The following is a 16,599-nucleotide window of genomic DNA, read 5'->3' on the forward strand; positions in this document are numbered from 1 at the left end:
CGTAGAGCTCAACTAAAACTTACTACAAATGGAGAATTGTAACGAAATAAGTTCGGTAGAACCAAAGGAGAATGAGGCCAACATATAGCTTTTGAGTGGAGAAATTACTCTCTAATGACAACAAGTGTCTTGTTGTACCACAATTAGTTTTAGTTAATGATATTGCTCTACCGAATGTGATGCAAGTTCATAGAGCTCAAATAAATGTTTGTGTTTAGGGTTTAGGGTAGGACAAAAGGATAAATAGACCAACATATAGCTTTTGAGAGGCATAAATTTAAAATCGATGTTATTAATCCATTGTATGTGAGACGAGTTCGTAGAGCTCAACTGACACTTAATACAAATGTAGAATTGTCACGAAATAAGTACGGTAGAACCAAAGGAGAATGAGGCCAACATAAAGCTTTTGAGTGGAAAAATTACTCTCTAATGACAAAAAGTGTCGTGTTGTACGACAATAAGTTTAAGCTCGTGATATTCCTCCACCAAATGTGATGCAAGTTCGTAGAGCTCAACTAAATATGGGTGTTTAGGGTTTAGGGTTTAAGGTATAGGGTTTAGAGTTGGACAAAGGGATAAAGAGGCCAACATATAGCTTTTGAGATGACATAAATTTAAAATCGATGTTATTAATCCATTTTATGTCATGAGTTCGTAGAGCTCAATTGAAACTTACTAGAAATGGAGAATTGTAACGAAATAAGTTCGGTAGAACCAAAGGATAATGAGGCCAACATATAGCTTTTGAGTGGAGAAATTACTCTCTAATGACAAAAAGTGTCTTGTTGTACCACAATAAGTTTAAGGTCATGATATTCCTCCACCGAATGTGATGCAAGTTCGTAGAGCTCAACTAAATGTGGGTGTTTAGGGTTTACCAATAAGGGTTTAGGGTTTAGAGTTGGACAAAAGGATAAAGAGGCCAACATATAGCTTTTGAGAGGACATAAATTTAAAATCGATGTTATATTGTATGTGAGACGAGTTCATAGAGCTCAACAGAAACTTACTACAAATGGAGAATTGTAACGAAATAAGTTCGATAGAACCAACAGGGAATGAGGCCAACATATAGCTTTTGAGTGGAGAAATTACTCTCTAATGACCAAAAGTGTCTTGTTGTACCACAATTAGTTTAAGTTCATGATATTGCTCGACCGAATGTGATGCAAGTTCGTAGAGCTCAACTAAATGTGGGTGTTTAGGGTTTAGGGTTTAGGGTAGGACAAAAGGATAAATAGGCCAACATATAGCTTTTGAGAGGACATAAATTTAAAATCGATGTTATTAATCCATTGTATGTGAGACGAGTTTGTAGAGCTCAACTTAAACTTAATACAAATGGAGAATTGTAACATAATAAGTACGGTAGAACCAACAGGGAATGAGGCAAATATATAGCTTTTGAGTGGAGAAAATTACTCTCTAACGACAAAAAGTTTCTTGTTGTACCAAAATTAGTTTAAATTCATTATATTACTCCACTGAATGTGATGCAAGTTCGTAGAGCTCAACTAAATGTGGGTGTTTAGGGTTTAGGGTTTAGGGTAGGACAAAAGGATAAATAGGCCAACATATAGTTTTTGAGAGGACATAAATTTAAAATCGATGTTATTAATCCATTGTATGTGAGACGAGTTCGTAGAGCTCAACTGAAACTTAATACAAACGGAGAATTGTAACGAAATAAGTACGGTAGAACCAAAGGAGAAAGAGGCCAACATATAGCTTTTGAGTGCAGAAAGTACTCTCTAATGACAAAAAGTGTCTTGTTGTACCACAATAAGTTTAAGCTCCTGATATTGCTCCACCGAATGTGATGCAAGTTCGTAGAGCTCAACTAAATGTGGGTGTTTAGGGTTTACCATTAAGGGTTTAGGGTTTAGAGTTGGACAAAAGGATAAAGAGGCCAACATATAGCTTTTGACAGGACATAAATTTAAAATCGAAGTTATTAATCCATTGTATGTGAGTTTAGTTCGTAGAGCTCAACTTAAACTTAATACAAATGGAGAATTGTAACGAAATAAGTACGGTAGAACCAACAGGGAATGAGGCAAACATAAAGCTTTTGAGTGGAGAAATTACTCTCTAATGACAAAAAGTTTCTTGTTGTACCAAAATTAGTTTAAGTTCATGATATTGCTCCACCGAATGTGATGCAAGTTCGTAGAGCTCAACTAAATGTGGGTGTTTAGGGTTTAGGGTTTAGGGTTTAGGGTAGGACAAAAGGATAAATAGGCCAACATTTATTTTTTGAGAGGACATAAATTTAAAATCGATGTTATTAATCCATTGTATGTGAGACGAGTTCGTAGAGCTCAACTGAAACTTAATACAAACGGAGAATTGTAACGAAATAAGTACGATAGAACCAAAGGAGAAAGAGGCCAACATATAGCTTTTGAGTGGAGAAATTACTCTCTAATGACAAAAAGTGTCTTGTTGTACCACAATAAGTTTAAGCTCATGATATTCCTCCACCGAATGTGATGCAAGTTCGTAGAGCTCAACTAAATGTGGGTGTTTAGGGTTTATGGCTAAGGGTTTAGGGTTTAGAGTTGGACAAAAGGATAAACAGGCCAACATATAGCATTTGAGAGGACATAAATTTAAAATCGATGTTATTAATCCATTGTATGTGAGGCGAGTTCATAGAGCTCAACTGAAACTTACTATAAATGGAGAATTGTAACGAAATAAGTTCAGTAGAACTAAAGGAGAATGAGGCCAACATATAGCTTTGGAGTGGAGAAATTACTCTCTAATGACAAAAAGTGTCTTGTTGTACCACAATTAGTTTAAGTTCATGATATTGCTCTACCGAATGTGATGCAAGTTCGTAGAGCTCAAATAAATGTTTGTGTTTAGGGTTTAGGGTTTAGGGTAGAACAAAAGGATAAATAGACCACAATATAGCTTTTGAGAGGCATAAATTTAAAATCGATGTTATCAATCAATTGTATGTGAGACGAGTTCGTAGAGCTCAACTGAAACTTAATACAAACGTAGAATTGTAACTAAATAAGTACGGTAGAACCAAAGGAGAAATAGGCCAACATATAGCTTTTGAGTGCAGAAAGTACTCACTAATGACAAAAAGTGTCTTGTTGTACCACAATAAGTTTAAGCTCATGATATTGCTCCACCGAATGTGATGCAAGTTCGTAGAGCTCAACTAAATGTGGGTGTTTAGGGTTTAGGGTTTAGGGTAGGACAAAAGGATAAATAGGCCAACATATAGCTTTTGAGAGGACATAAATTTAAAATCGATGTTATTAATCCATTGTATGTGAGACGAGTTCGTAGAGCTCAACTGAAACTAAATTCAAACGTAGAATTGTAACTAAATAAGTACGGTAGAACCAAAGGAGAAAGAGGCCAACATATAGCTTTTGAGTGCAGAAAGTACTCACTAATGACAAAAAGTGTCTTGTTGTACCACAATAAGTTTAAGCTCATGATATTCCTCCACCGAATGTGATGCAAGTTCGTAGAGCTCAACTAAATGTGGGTGTTTAGGGTTTATGGTTAAGGGTTTAGGGTTTAGAGTTGGACAAAAGGATAAACAGGCAAACATATAGCATTTGAGAGGACATAAATTTAAAATCGATGTTATTAATCCATTGTATGTGAGACGAGTTCATAGAGTTCAACTGAAACTTACTATAAATGGAGAATTGTAACGAAATAAGTTCAGTAGAACTAAAGGAGAATGAGGCCAACATATAGCTTTGGAGTGGAGAAATTACTCTCTAATGACAAAAAGTGTCTTGTTGTACCACAATTAGTTTAAGTTCATGATATTGCTCTACCGAATGTGATGCAAGTTCGTAGAGCTCAAATAAATGTTTGTGTTTAGGGTTTAGGGTTTAGGGTAGGACAAAAGGATAAATAGACCAACATATAGCTTTTGAGAGGCATAAATTTAATATCGATGTTATTAATCCATTGTATGTGAGACGAGTTCGTAGAGCTCAACTGCAACTTAATACAAACGGAGAATTGTAACGAAATAAGTACGATAGAACCAAAGGAGAAAGAGGCCAACATATAGCTTTTGAGTGGAGAAATTACTCTCTAATGACAAAAAGTGTCTTGTTGTACCACAATAAGTTTAAGCTCATGATATTCCTCCACCGAATGTGATGCAAGTTCGTAGAGCTCAACTAAATGTGGGTGTTTAGGGTTTATGGTTAAGGGTTTAGGGTTTAGATGGACAAAAGGATAAACAGGCCAACATATAGCATTTGAGAGGACATAAATTTAAAATCGATGTTATTAATCCATTGTATGTGAGACGAGTTCATAGAGCTCAACTGAAACTTACTATAAATGGAGAATTGTAACGAAATAAGTTCAGTAGAACTAAAGGAGAATGAGGCCAACATATAGCTTTGGAGTGGAGAAATTACTCTCTAATGACAAAAAGTGTCTTGTTGTACCACAATTAGTTTAAGTTCATGATATTGCTCTACCGAATGTGATGCAAGTTCGTAGAGCTCAAATAAATGTTTGTGTTTAGGGTTTAGGGTTTAGGGTAGAACAAAAGGATAGACCACAATATAGCTTTTGAGAGGCATAAATTTAAAATCGATGTTATTAATCAATTGTATGTGAGACGAGTTCATAGAGCTCAACTGAAACTTACTACAAATGGAGAATTGTAACGAAATAAGTTGGATAGAACCAACAGGGAATGAGGCCAACATATCGCTTTTGAGTGGAGAAATTACTCTCTAATGACAAAAAGTGTCTTGTTGTACCACAATTAGTTTAAGTTCATGATATTGCTCCACCGAATGTGATGCAAGTTCGTAGAGCTCAACTAAATGTGGGTGTTTAGGGTTTAGGGTAGGACAAAAGGATAATTAGGCCAACATATAGCTTTTGAGAGGACATAAATTTAAAATCGATGTTATTAATCTATTGTATGTGTGACGAGTTCGTAGAGCTCAACTTAAACTTAATACAAATGGAGAATTGTAACGAAATAAGTACGGTAGAACCAACAGGGAATGAGGCAAACATATTGCTTTTGAGTGGAGAAATTCATCTCTAATGACAAAAAGTTTCTTGTTGTACCAAAATTAGTTTAAGTTCATGATATTGCTGCACCGAATGTGATGCAAGTTCGTAAAGCTCAACTAAATGTGGGTGTTTAGGGTTTAGGGTTTAGGGTAGGACAAAAGGATAAATAGGCCAACATATAGTTTTTGAGAGGACATAAATTTAAAATCGATGTTATTAATCCATTGTATGTGAGACGAGTTCGTAGAGCTCAACTGAAACTTAATACAAACGGAGAATTGTAACGAAATAAGTACGGTAGAACCAAAGGAGAAAGAGGCCAACATATAGCTTTTGAGTGCAAAAAGTACTCTCTAATGACAAAAAGTGTCTTGTTGTACCACAATAAGTTTAAGCTCCTGATATTGCTCCACCGAATGTGATGCAAGTTCGTAGAGCTCAACTAAATGGGGGTGTTTAAGGTTTAGGGTTTAGGGTTTAGGGTAGGACAAAAGGATAAAGTGGCCAACATATAGCTTTTGAGAGGACATAAATTTAAAATCGATGTTATTAATCCATTGTATGTGAGACGAGTTCGTAGAGCTCAACAGAAACTTAATACAAATGGAGAATTGTAACGAAATAAGTACGGTAGAACCAAAGGAGAAAGAGGCCAACATATAGCTTTTGAGTGGAGAAATTACTCTCTAATGACAAAAAGTGTCTTGTTGTACCACAATAAGTTTAAGCTCATGATATTCCTCCACCGAATGTGATGCAAGTTCGTAGAGCTCAACTAAATGTGGGTGTTTAGGGTTTAGGGTTTAGGGTTTAGAGTTTTACAAAAGGATAAACAGGCCAACATATAGCTTTTGAGAGGACATAAATTTAAAATCAATGTTATTAATCCATTGTATGTGAGACGAGTTCATAGAGCTCAACTGAAACTTACTATAAATGGAGAATTGTAACGAAATAAGTTCGGTAGAACAAAGGAGAATGAGGCCAACATATAGCTTTTGAGTGGAGAAATTACTCTCTAATGACAAAAAGTGTCTTGTTGTACCACAATTAGTTTAAGTTCATGATATTGCTCTACCGAATGTGATGCAAGTTCGTAGAGCTCAAATAAATGTTTGTGTTTAGGGTTTAGGGTTTAGGGTAGGACAAAAGGATAAATAGACCAACATATAGCTTTTGAGAGGCATCAATTTAAAATCGATGTTATTTATCCATTGTATGTGAGACGAGTTCGTAGAGCTCAACAGAAACTTAATACAAATGTAGAATTGTCACGAAATAATTACGGTAGAACCAAAGGAGAATGAGGCCAACATAAAGCTTTTGAGTGGAAAAATTACTCTCTAATGACAAAAAGTGTCGTGTTGTACGACAATAAGTTTAAGCTCGTGATATTCCTCCACCGAATGTGATGCAAGTTCGTAGAGCTCAACTAAATATGGGTGTTTAGGGTTTAGGGTTTAAGGTATAGGGTTTAGAGTTGGACAAAAGGATAAAGAGGCCAACATATAGCTTTTGAGATGACATAAATTTAAAATCGATGTTATTAATCCATTTCATGTCATGAGTTCGTAGAGCTCAACTGAAACTTAATACAAATGGAGAATTGTAACGAAATAAGCACGGTAGAACCAAAGGAGAATGAGGCCAACATAAAGCTTTTGAGTGGTAAAATTACTCTCTAATGACAAAAAGTGTCGTGTTGTACGACAATAAGTTTAAGCTCGTGATATTCCTCCACCGAATGTGATGCAAGTTCGTAGAGCTCAACTAAATATGGGTGTTTAGGGTTTAGGGTTTAAGGTATAGGGTTTAGAGTTGGACAAAAGGATAAAGAGGCCAACATATAGCTTTTGAGATGACATAAATTTAAAATCGATGTTATTAATCCATTTCATGTCATGAGTTCGTAGAGCTCAATTGAAACTTACTAGAAATGGAGAATTGTAACGAAATAAGTTCGGTAGAACCAAAGGAGAATGAGGCCAACATAAAGCTTTTGAGTGGAAAAATTACTCTCTAATGACAAAAAGTGTCGTGTTGTACCACAATAAGTTTAAGCTCGTGATATTCCTCCACCGAATGTGATGCAAATTCGTAGAGCTCAACTAAATATGGGTGTTTAGGGTTTAGGGTTTAAGGTATAGGGTTTAGAGTTGGACAAAAGGATAAAGAGGCCAACATATAGCTTTTGAGATGACATAAATTTAAAATCGATGTTATTAATCCATTTTATGTCATGAGTTCGTAGAGCTCAATTGAAACTTACTAGAAATGGAGAATTCTAACGAAATAAGTTCGGTAGAACCAAAGGATAATGAGGCCAACATATAGCTTTTGAGTGGAGAAATTACTCTCTAATGACAAAAAGTGTCTTGTTGTACCACAATAAGTTTAAGCTCATGATATTCCTCCACCGAATGTGATGCAAGTTCGTAGAGCTCAACTAAATGTGGGTGTTTAGGGTTTAGGGTTTAGAGTTGGACAAAAGGATAAAGAGGCCAACATATAGCTTTTGAGAGGACATAAATTTAAAATCGATGTTATTAATCCATTGTATGTGAGACGAGTTCATAGAGCTCAACTGAAACTTACTACAAATGGAGAATTGTAACGAAATAAGTTCGATAGAACCAACAGGGAATGAGGCCAACATATAGCTTTTGAGTGGAGATATTACTCTCTATTGACAAAAAGTTTCTTGTTATACCAAAATTAGTTTAAGTTAATGATATTGCTCCACCGAATGTGATGCAGGTTCGTAGAGCTCAACTAAATGTGGGTGTTTAGGGTTTAGGGTTTAGGGTTTAGGGTTTAGGGTAGGACAAAAGGATAAAGATGCCAACATATAGCTTTTGAGAGGACATAAATTTAAAATCGATGTTATTAATCCATTGTATGTGAGACGAGTTCGTAGAGCTCAACTGAAACTTAATACAAACGGAGAATTGTAACGAAATAAGTACGGTAGAACCAACAGGGAATGAGGCAAACATATTGCTTTTGAGTGGAGAAATTACTCTCTAATGACAAAAAGTTTCTTGTTATACCAAAATTAGTTTAAGTTAATGATATTGCTCCACCGAATGTGATGCAGGTTCGTAGAGCTCAACTAAATGTCGGTGTTTAGGGTTTAGGGTTTAGGGTTTAGGGTTTAGGGTAGGACAAAAGGATAAAGATGCCAACATATAGCTTTTGAGAGGACATAAATTTAAAATCGATGTTATTAATCCATTGTATGTGAGACAAGTTCGTAGAGCTCAACTGAAACTTACTACAAATGGAGAATTGTAACGAAATAAGTTCGGTAGAACCAAAGAAGAATGAGGCCAACATATAGCTTTTGAGTGGAGAAATTACTCTCTAATGACAAAAAGTGTCTTATTGTACCACAATTAGTTTAAGTTCATGATATTGCTCCACCGAATGTGATGCAAGTTCGTAGAGCTCAACTAAATGTTTGTGTTTAGGGTTTAGGGTTTAGGGTTTAGGGTAGGACAAAAGGATAAATAGACCAACATATAGCTTTTGAGAGGTATAAATTTAAAATAGATGTTATTAATCCATTGTATGTGAGATGAGTTCGTAGAGCTCAACTGAAACTTAATACAAATGGAGAATTGTAACGAAATAAGCACGGTAGAACCAAAGGAGAATGAGGCCAACATAAATCTTTTGAGTGAAAAAAATACTCTCTAATGACAAAAAGTGTCGTGTTGTACCACAATAAGTTTAAGCTCGTGATATTCCTCCACCGAATGTGATGCAAGTTCGTAGAGCTCAACTAAATATAGGGGTTTAGGGTTTAGGGTTTAAGGTTTAGGGTTTAGGGTAGGACAAAAGGATAAATAGGCCAACAAATAACTTTTGAGAGGCATAAATTTAAAATCGATGTTATTAATCCATTGTATGTGAGACGAGTTCGTAGAGCTCAACTGAAACTTAATACAAACGGAGAATTGTATCGAAATAAGTACAGTAGAACCAAAGGAGAAAGAGGCCAACATATAGCTTTTGAGTGCAGAAAGTACTCTCTAATGACAAAAAGTGTCTTGTTGTACCACAATAAGTTTAGGCTCATGATATTGCTCCACCGAATGTGATGCAATTTCGTAGATCCAACTAAATGTGGGTGTTTAGGGTTTAGGGTTTAGGGTAGGACAAAAGGATTAAGATGCCAACATATAGCTTTTGAGAGGACATAAATTTAAAATCGATGTTATTAATCTATTGTATGTGAGACGAGTTCGTAGAGCTCAACTGAAACTTACTACAAATGGAGAATTGTAACGAAATAAGTTCGGTAGAACCAAAGGAGAATGAGGCCAACATATAGCTTTTGAGTGGAGAAATTACTCTCTAATGACAAGTCTTGTTGTACCACAATTAGTTTAAGTTAATGATATTGCTCCACCGAATGTGATGCAAGTTCGTAGAGCTCAACTAAATGTTTGTGTTTAGGGTTTAGGGTTTAGGGTTTAGGGTAGGACAAAAGGATAAATAGACCAACATATAGCTTTTGAGAGGCATAAATTTAAAATCGATGTTATTAATCCATTGTATGTGAGACGAGTTCGTAGAGCTTAACTGAAACTTAATACAAATGGAGAATTGTAACGAAATAAGTACGGTAGAACCAAAGGAGAATGAGGCCAACATAAAGCTTTTGAGTGAATAAAATACTCTCAAATGACAAAAAGTGTCGTGTTGTACCACAATAAGTTTAAGCTCGTGATATTCCTCCACCGAATGTGATGCAAGTTCGTAGAGCTCAACTAAATATAGGGGTTTAGGGTTTAGGGTTTAAGGTTTAGGGTTTAGGGTAGGACAAAAGGATAAATAGGCCAACAAATAACTTTTGAGAGGCATAAATTTAAAATCGATGTTATTAATCCATTGTATGTGAGACGAGTTCGTAGAGCTCAACTGAAACTTAATACAAACGTAGAATTGTATCGAAATAAGTACAGTAGAACCAAAGGAGAAAGAGGCCAACATATAGCTTTTGAGTGCAGAAAGTACTCTGTAATGACAAAAAGTGTCTTGTTGTACCACAATATGTTTAGGCTCATGATATTGCTCCACCGAATGTGATGCAAGTTCGTAGAGCTCAACTAAATGTGGGTGTTTAGGGTTTAGGGTTTAGGGTAGGACAAAAGGATTAAGATGCAAACATATAGCTTTTGAGAGGACATAAATTTAAAATCGATGTTATTAATCCATTGTATGTGAGACGAGTTCGTAGAGCTCAACTGAAACTTACTACAAATGGAGAATTGTAACGAAATAAGTTCGGTAGAACCAAAGGAGAATGAGGCCAACATATAGCTTTTGAGTGGAGAAATTACTCTCTAATGACAAAAAGTGTCTTGTTGTACCACAATTAGTTTAAGTTCATGATATTTCTCCACCGAATGTGATGCAAGTTCGTAGAGCTCAACTAAATGTTTGTGTTTAGGGTTTAGGGTTTAGGGTTTAGGGTAGGACAAAAGGATAAATAGACCAACATATAGCTTTTGAGAGGCATAAATTTAAAATCGATGTTATTAATCCATTGTATGTGAGACGAGTTCGAAGAGCTCAACTGAAACGATGTTATTAATCCATTGTATGTGAGACGAGTTCGAAGAGCTCAACTGAAACTTAATACAAATGGAGAATTGTAACGAAATAAGTACGGTAGAACCAAAGGAGAATGAGGCCAACATAAAGCTTTTGAGTGAAAAAAATACTCTCTAATGACAAAAAGTGTCGTGTTGTACCACAATAAGTTTAAGCTCGTGATATTCCTCCACCGAATGTGATGCAAGTTCGTAGAGCTCAACTAAATATAGGGGTTTAGGGTTTAGGGTTTAAGGTTTAGGGTTTAGGGTAGGACAAAAGGATAAATAGGCCAACAAATAACTTTTGAGAGGCATAAATTTAAAATCGATGTTATTAATCCATTGTATGTGAGACGAGTTCGTAGAGCTCAACTGAAACTTAATACAAACGTAGAATTGTATCGAAATAAGTACAGTAGAACCAAAGGAGAAAGAGGCCAACATATAGCTTTTGAGTGCAGAAAGTACTCTCTAATGACAAAAAGTGTCTTGTTGTACCACAATAAGTTTAGGCTCATGATATTGCTCCACCGAATGTGATGCAAGTTCGTAGAGCTCAACTAAATGTGGGTGTTTAGGGTTTAGGATTTAGGGTAGGACAAAAGGATTAAGATGCCAACATATAGCTTTTGAGAGGACATAAATTTAAAATCGATGTTATTAATCCATTGTATGTGAGACGAGTTCGTAGAGCTCAACTGAAACTTACTACAAATGGAGAATTGTAACGAAATAAGTTCGGTAGAACCAAAGGAGAATGAGGCCAACATATAGCTTTTGAGTGGAGAAATTACTCTCTAATGACAAAAAGTGTCTTGTTGTACCACAATTAGTTTAAGTTCATGATATTGCTCTACCGAATGTGATGCAAGTTCGTAGAGCTCAAATAAATGTTTGTGTTTAGGGTTTAGGGTTTAGGGTAGGACAAAAGGATAAATAGACCAACATATAGCTTTTGAGAGGCATAAATTTAATATCGATGTTATTAATCCATTGTATGTGAGACGAGTTCGTAGAGCTCAACTGCAACTTAATACAAACGGAGAATTGTAACGAAATAAGTACGATAGAACCAAAGGAGAAAGAGGCCAACATATAGCTTTTGAGTGGAGAAATTACTCTCTAATGACAAAAAGTGTCTTGTTGTACCACAATAAGTTTAAGCTCATGATATTCCTCCACCGAATGTGATGCAAGTTCGTAGAGCTCAACTAAATGTGTGTGTTTAGGGTTTAAGGTTTAGGGTTTAGGGTAGGACAAAAGGATAAATAGGCCAACATATAGCTTTTGAGAGGCATAAATTTAAAATCGATATTATTAATCCATTGTATGTGAGAAGAGTTCGTAGAGCTAACCTGAAACTTAATACAAATGGAGAATTGTAACAAAATAAGTACGGTAGAACCAAAGGAGAAAGAGGCCAACATATAGCTTTTGAGTGCAGAAAGTACTCTCTAATGACAAAAAGTGTCTTGTTGTACCACAATAAGTTTAAGCTCATGATATTGCTCCACCGAATGTGATGCAAGTTCGTAGAGCTCAACTAAATGTGGGTGTTTAGGGTTTAGAGTTTAGGGTTTAGGGTTTAGGGTAGGACAAAAGGATAAAGATGCCAACATATAGCTTTTGAGAGGACATAAATTTAAAATGGATGTTATTAATCCATTGTATGTGAGACGAGTTCGTAGAGCTAGACTGAAACTTACTACAAATGGAGAATTGTAACGAAATAAGTTCGGTAGAACCAAAGGAGAATGAGGCCAACATATAGCTTTTGAGTGGAGAAATTACTCTCTAATGACAAAAAGTGTCTTGTTGTACCACAATTAGTTTAAGTTCATGATATTGCTCCACCGAATGTGATGCAAATTCGTAGAGCTCAACTAAATGTTTATGTTTAGGGTTTAGGGTTTAGGGTTTAGGGTAGGACAAAAGGATAAATAGACCAACATATAGCTTTTGAGAGGCATAAATTTAAAATCGATGTTATTAATCCATTGTATGTGAGACGAGTTCGTAGAGCTCAACTGAAACTTAATACAAATGGAGAATTGTAACGAAATAAGTACGGTAGAACCAAAGGAGAATGAGGCCAACATAAAGCTTTTGAGTGAAAAAAATACTCTCTAATGACAAAAAGTGTCGTGTTGTACCACAATAAGTTTAAGCTCGTGATATTCCTCCACCGAATGTGATGCAAGTTCGTAGAGCTCAACTAAATATAGGGGTTTAGGGTTTAGGGTTTAAGGTTTAGGGTTTAGAGTAGGACAAAAGGATAAATAGGCCAACAAATAACTTTTGAGAGGCATAAATTTAAAATCGATGTTATTAATCCATTGTATGTAAGACGAGTTCGTAGAGCTAAACTGAAACTTACTACAAATGGAGAATTGTAACGAAATAAGTTCGATAGAACCAACTGGGAATGAGGCCAACATATAGCTTTTGAGTGGAGAAATTACTCTCTAATGACAAAAGGTGTCTTGTTGTACGACATATAGTTTAAGTTCATGATATTGCTCCACCGAATGTGATGCAAGTTCGTAGAGCTCTACTAAATGTGTGTGTTTAGGGTTTAGGGTAGGACAAAAGGATAAATAGGCCAACATATAGCTTTTGAGAGGACATAAATTTAAAATCGATGTTATTAATCCATTGTATGTGAGACGAGTTCGTAGAGCTCAACTGAAACTTACTACAAATGGAGAATTGTAACGAAATAAGTTCGATAGAACCAACAGGGAATGAGGCCAACATATAGCTTTTGAGTGGAGAAATTACTCTCTAATGACAAATAGTGTCTTGTTGTACCACATTTAGTTTAAGTTCCTGATATTGCTCCACCGAATGTGATGCAAGTTCGTAGAGCTCAACTAAATGTGTGTGTTTAGGGTTTAAGGTTTAGGGTTTAGGGTAGGACAAAAGGATAAATAGGCCAACATATAGCTTTTGAGAGGCATAAATTTAAAATCGATATTATTAATCCATTGTATGTGAGAAGAGTTCGTAGAGCTAACCTGAAACTTAAAACAAATGGAGAATTTTAACAAAATAAGTACGGTAGAACCAAAGGAGAAAGAGGCCAACATATAGCTTTTGAGTGCAGAAAGTACTCTCTAATGACAAAAAGTGTCTTGTTGTACTACAATAAGTTTAAGCTCATGATATTGCTCCACCGAATGTGATGCAAGTTCGTAGAGCTCAACTAAATGTGGGTGTTTAGGCTTTAGAGTTTAGGGTTTAGGGTAGGACAAAAGGATAAAGATGCCAACATATAGCTTTTGAGAGGACATAAATTTAAAATCGATGTTATTAATCCATTGTATGTGAGACGAGTTCGTAGAGCTCAACTGAAACTTAATACAAATGGAGAATTGTAACGAAATAAGTACGGTAGAACCAAAGGAGAATGAGGCCAACATAAAGCTTTTGAGTGAAAAAAATACTCTGTAATGACAAAAAGTGTCGTGTTGTACCACAATAAGTTTAAGCTCGTGATATTCCTCCACCGAATGTGATGCAAGTTCGTAGAGCTCAACTAAATATAGGGGTTTAGGGTTTAGGGTTTAGAGTAGGACAAAAGGATAAATAGGCCAACAAATAACTTTTGAGAGGCATAAATTTAAAATCGATGTTATTAATCCATTGTATGTGAGACGAGTTCGTAGAGCTAAACTGAAACTTACTACAAATGGAGAATTGTAACGAAATAAGTTCGATAGAACCAACTGGGAATGAGGCCAACATATAGCTTTCGAGTGGAGAAATTACTCTCTAATGACAAAAAGTGTCTTGTTGTACCACATTTACTTTAAGTTCATGATATTGCTCCACCGAATGTGATGCAAGTTCGTAGAGCTCTACTAAATGTGTGTGTTTAGGGTTTAGGGTTTAGGGTTTAGGGAGGACAAAAGGATAAATAGGCCAACATATAGCTTTTGAGAGGACATAAATTTAAAATCGAAGTTATTAATCCATTGTATGTGAGACGAGTTCGTAGAGCTCAACTGAAACTTACTACAAATGGAGAATTGTAACGAAATAAGTTCGGTAGAACCAAAGGAGAATGAGGCCAACACATAGCTTTTGAGTGGAGAAATTACTCTCTAATGACAAAAAGTGTCTTGTTGTCCCACAATTAGTTTAAGTTCATATATTGCTCCACCGAATGTGATGCAAGTTCGTAGAGCTCAACTAAATGTTTGTGTTTAGGGTTTAGGGTTTAGATTAGGACAAAAGGATAAATAGACCAACATATAGCTTTTGAGAGGCATAAATTTAAAATCGATGTTATTAATCCATTGTATGTGAGACGAGTTCGTAGAGCTCAACTGAAACTTAATACAAATGGAGAATTGTAACGAAATAAGTACGGTAGAACCAAAGGAGAATGAGGCCAACATAAAGCTTTTGAGTGAAAAAAATACTCTCTAATGACAAAAAGTGTCGTGTTGTACCACAATAAGTTTAAGCTCGTGATATTCCTCCACCGAATGTGATGCAAGTTCGTAGAGCTCAACTAAATATAGGGGTTTAGGGTTTAGGGTTTAAGGTTTAGGGTTTAGAGTAGGACAAAAGGATAAATAGGCCAACAAATAACTTTTGAGAGGCATAAATTTAAAATCGATGTTATTAATCCATTGTATGTGAGACGAGTTCGTAGAGCTCAACTGAAACTTAATACAAACGGAGAATTGTATCGAAATAAGTACAGTAGAACCAAAGGAGAAAGAGGCCAACATATAGCTTTTGAGTGCAGAAAGTACTCTCTAATGACAAAAAGTGTCTTGTTGTACCACAATAAGTTTAGGCTCATGATATTGCTCCACCGAATGTGATGCAAGTTCGTAGAGCTCAACTAAATGTGGGTGTTTAGGGTTTAGAGTTTAGGGTTTAGGGTTTAGGGTAGGACAAAAGGATTAAGATTCCAACATATAGCTTTTGAGAGGACATAAATTTAAAATCGATGTTATTAATCCATTGTATGTGAGACGAGTTCGTAGAGCTCAACTGAAACTTACTACAAATGGAGAATTGTAACGAAATAAGTTCGGTAGAACCAAAGGAGAATGAGGCCAACATATAGCTTTTGAGTGGAGAAATTACTCTCTAATGACAAAAAGTGTCTTGTTGTACCACAATTAGTTTAAGTTCATGATATTGCTCCACCGAATGTGATGCAAGTTCGTAGAGCTCAACTAAATGTTTGTGTTTAGGGTTTAGGGTTTAGGGTTGGACAAAAGGATAAATAGACCAACATATAGCTTTTGAGAGGCATAAATTTAAAATCGATGTTATTAATCCATTGTATGTGAGACGAGTTCGTAGAGCTCAACTGAAACTTAATACAAATGGAGAATTGTAACGAAATAAGTACGGTAGAACCAAAGGAGAATGAGGCCAACATAAAGCTTTTGAGTGGAAAAAATACTCTCTAATGACAAAAAGTGTCGTGTTGTACCACAATAAGTTTAAGCTCGTGATATTCCTCCACCGAATGTGATGCAAGTTCGTAGAGCTCAACTAAATATAGGGGTTTAGGGTTTAGGGTTTAGAGTAGGACAAAAGGATAAATAGGCCAACAAATAACTTTTGAGAGGCATAAATTTAAAATCGATGTTATTAATCCATTGTATGTGAGACGAGTTCGTAGAGCTAAACTGAAACTTACTACAAATGGAGAATTGTAACGAAATAAGTTCGATAGAACCAACTGGGAATGAGGCCAACATATAGCTTTTGAGTGGAGAAATTACTCTCTAATGACAAAAAGTGTCTTGTTGTACCACATTTACTTTAAGTTCATGATATTGCTCCACCGAATGTGATGCAAGTTCGTAGAGCTCTACTAAATGTGTGTGTTTAGGGTTTAGGGTTTAGGGTTTAGGGAGGACAAAAGGATAAATAGGCCAACATATAGCTTTTGAGAGGCATAAATTTAAAATCGATGTTATTAATCCAT

Source organism: Lotus japonicus, chromosome 6, assembly GCF_012489685.1.
Source record: "Lotus japonicus ecotype B-129 chromosome 6, LjGifu_v1.2".
Classification (NCBI taxonomy): Eukaryota; Viridiplantae; Streptophyta; class Magnoliopsida; order Fabales; family Fabaceae; genus Lotus; species Lotus japonicus.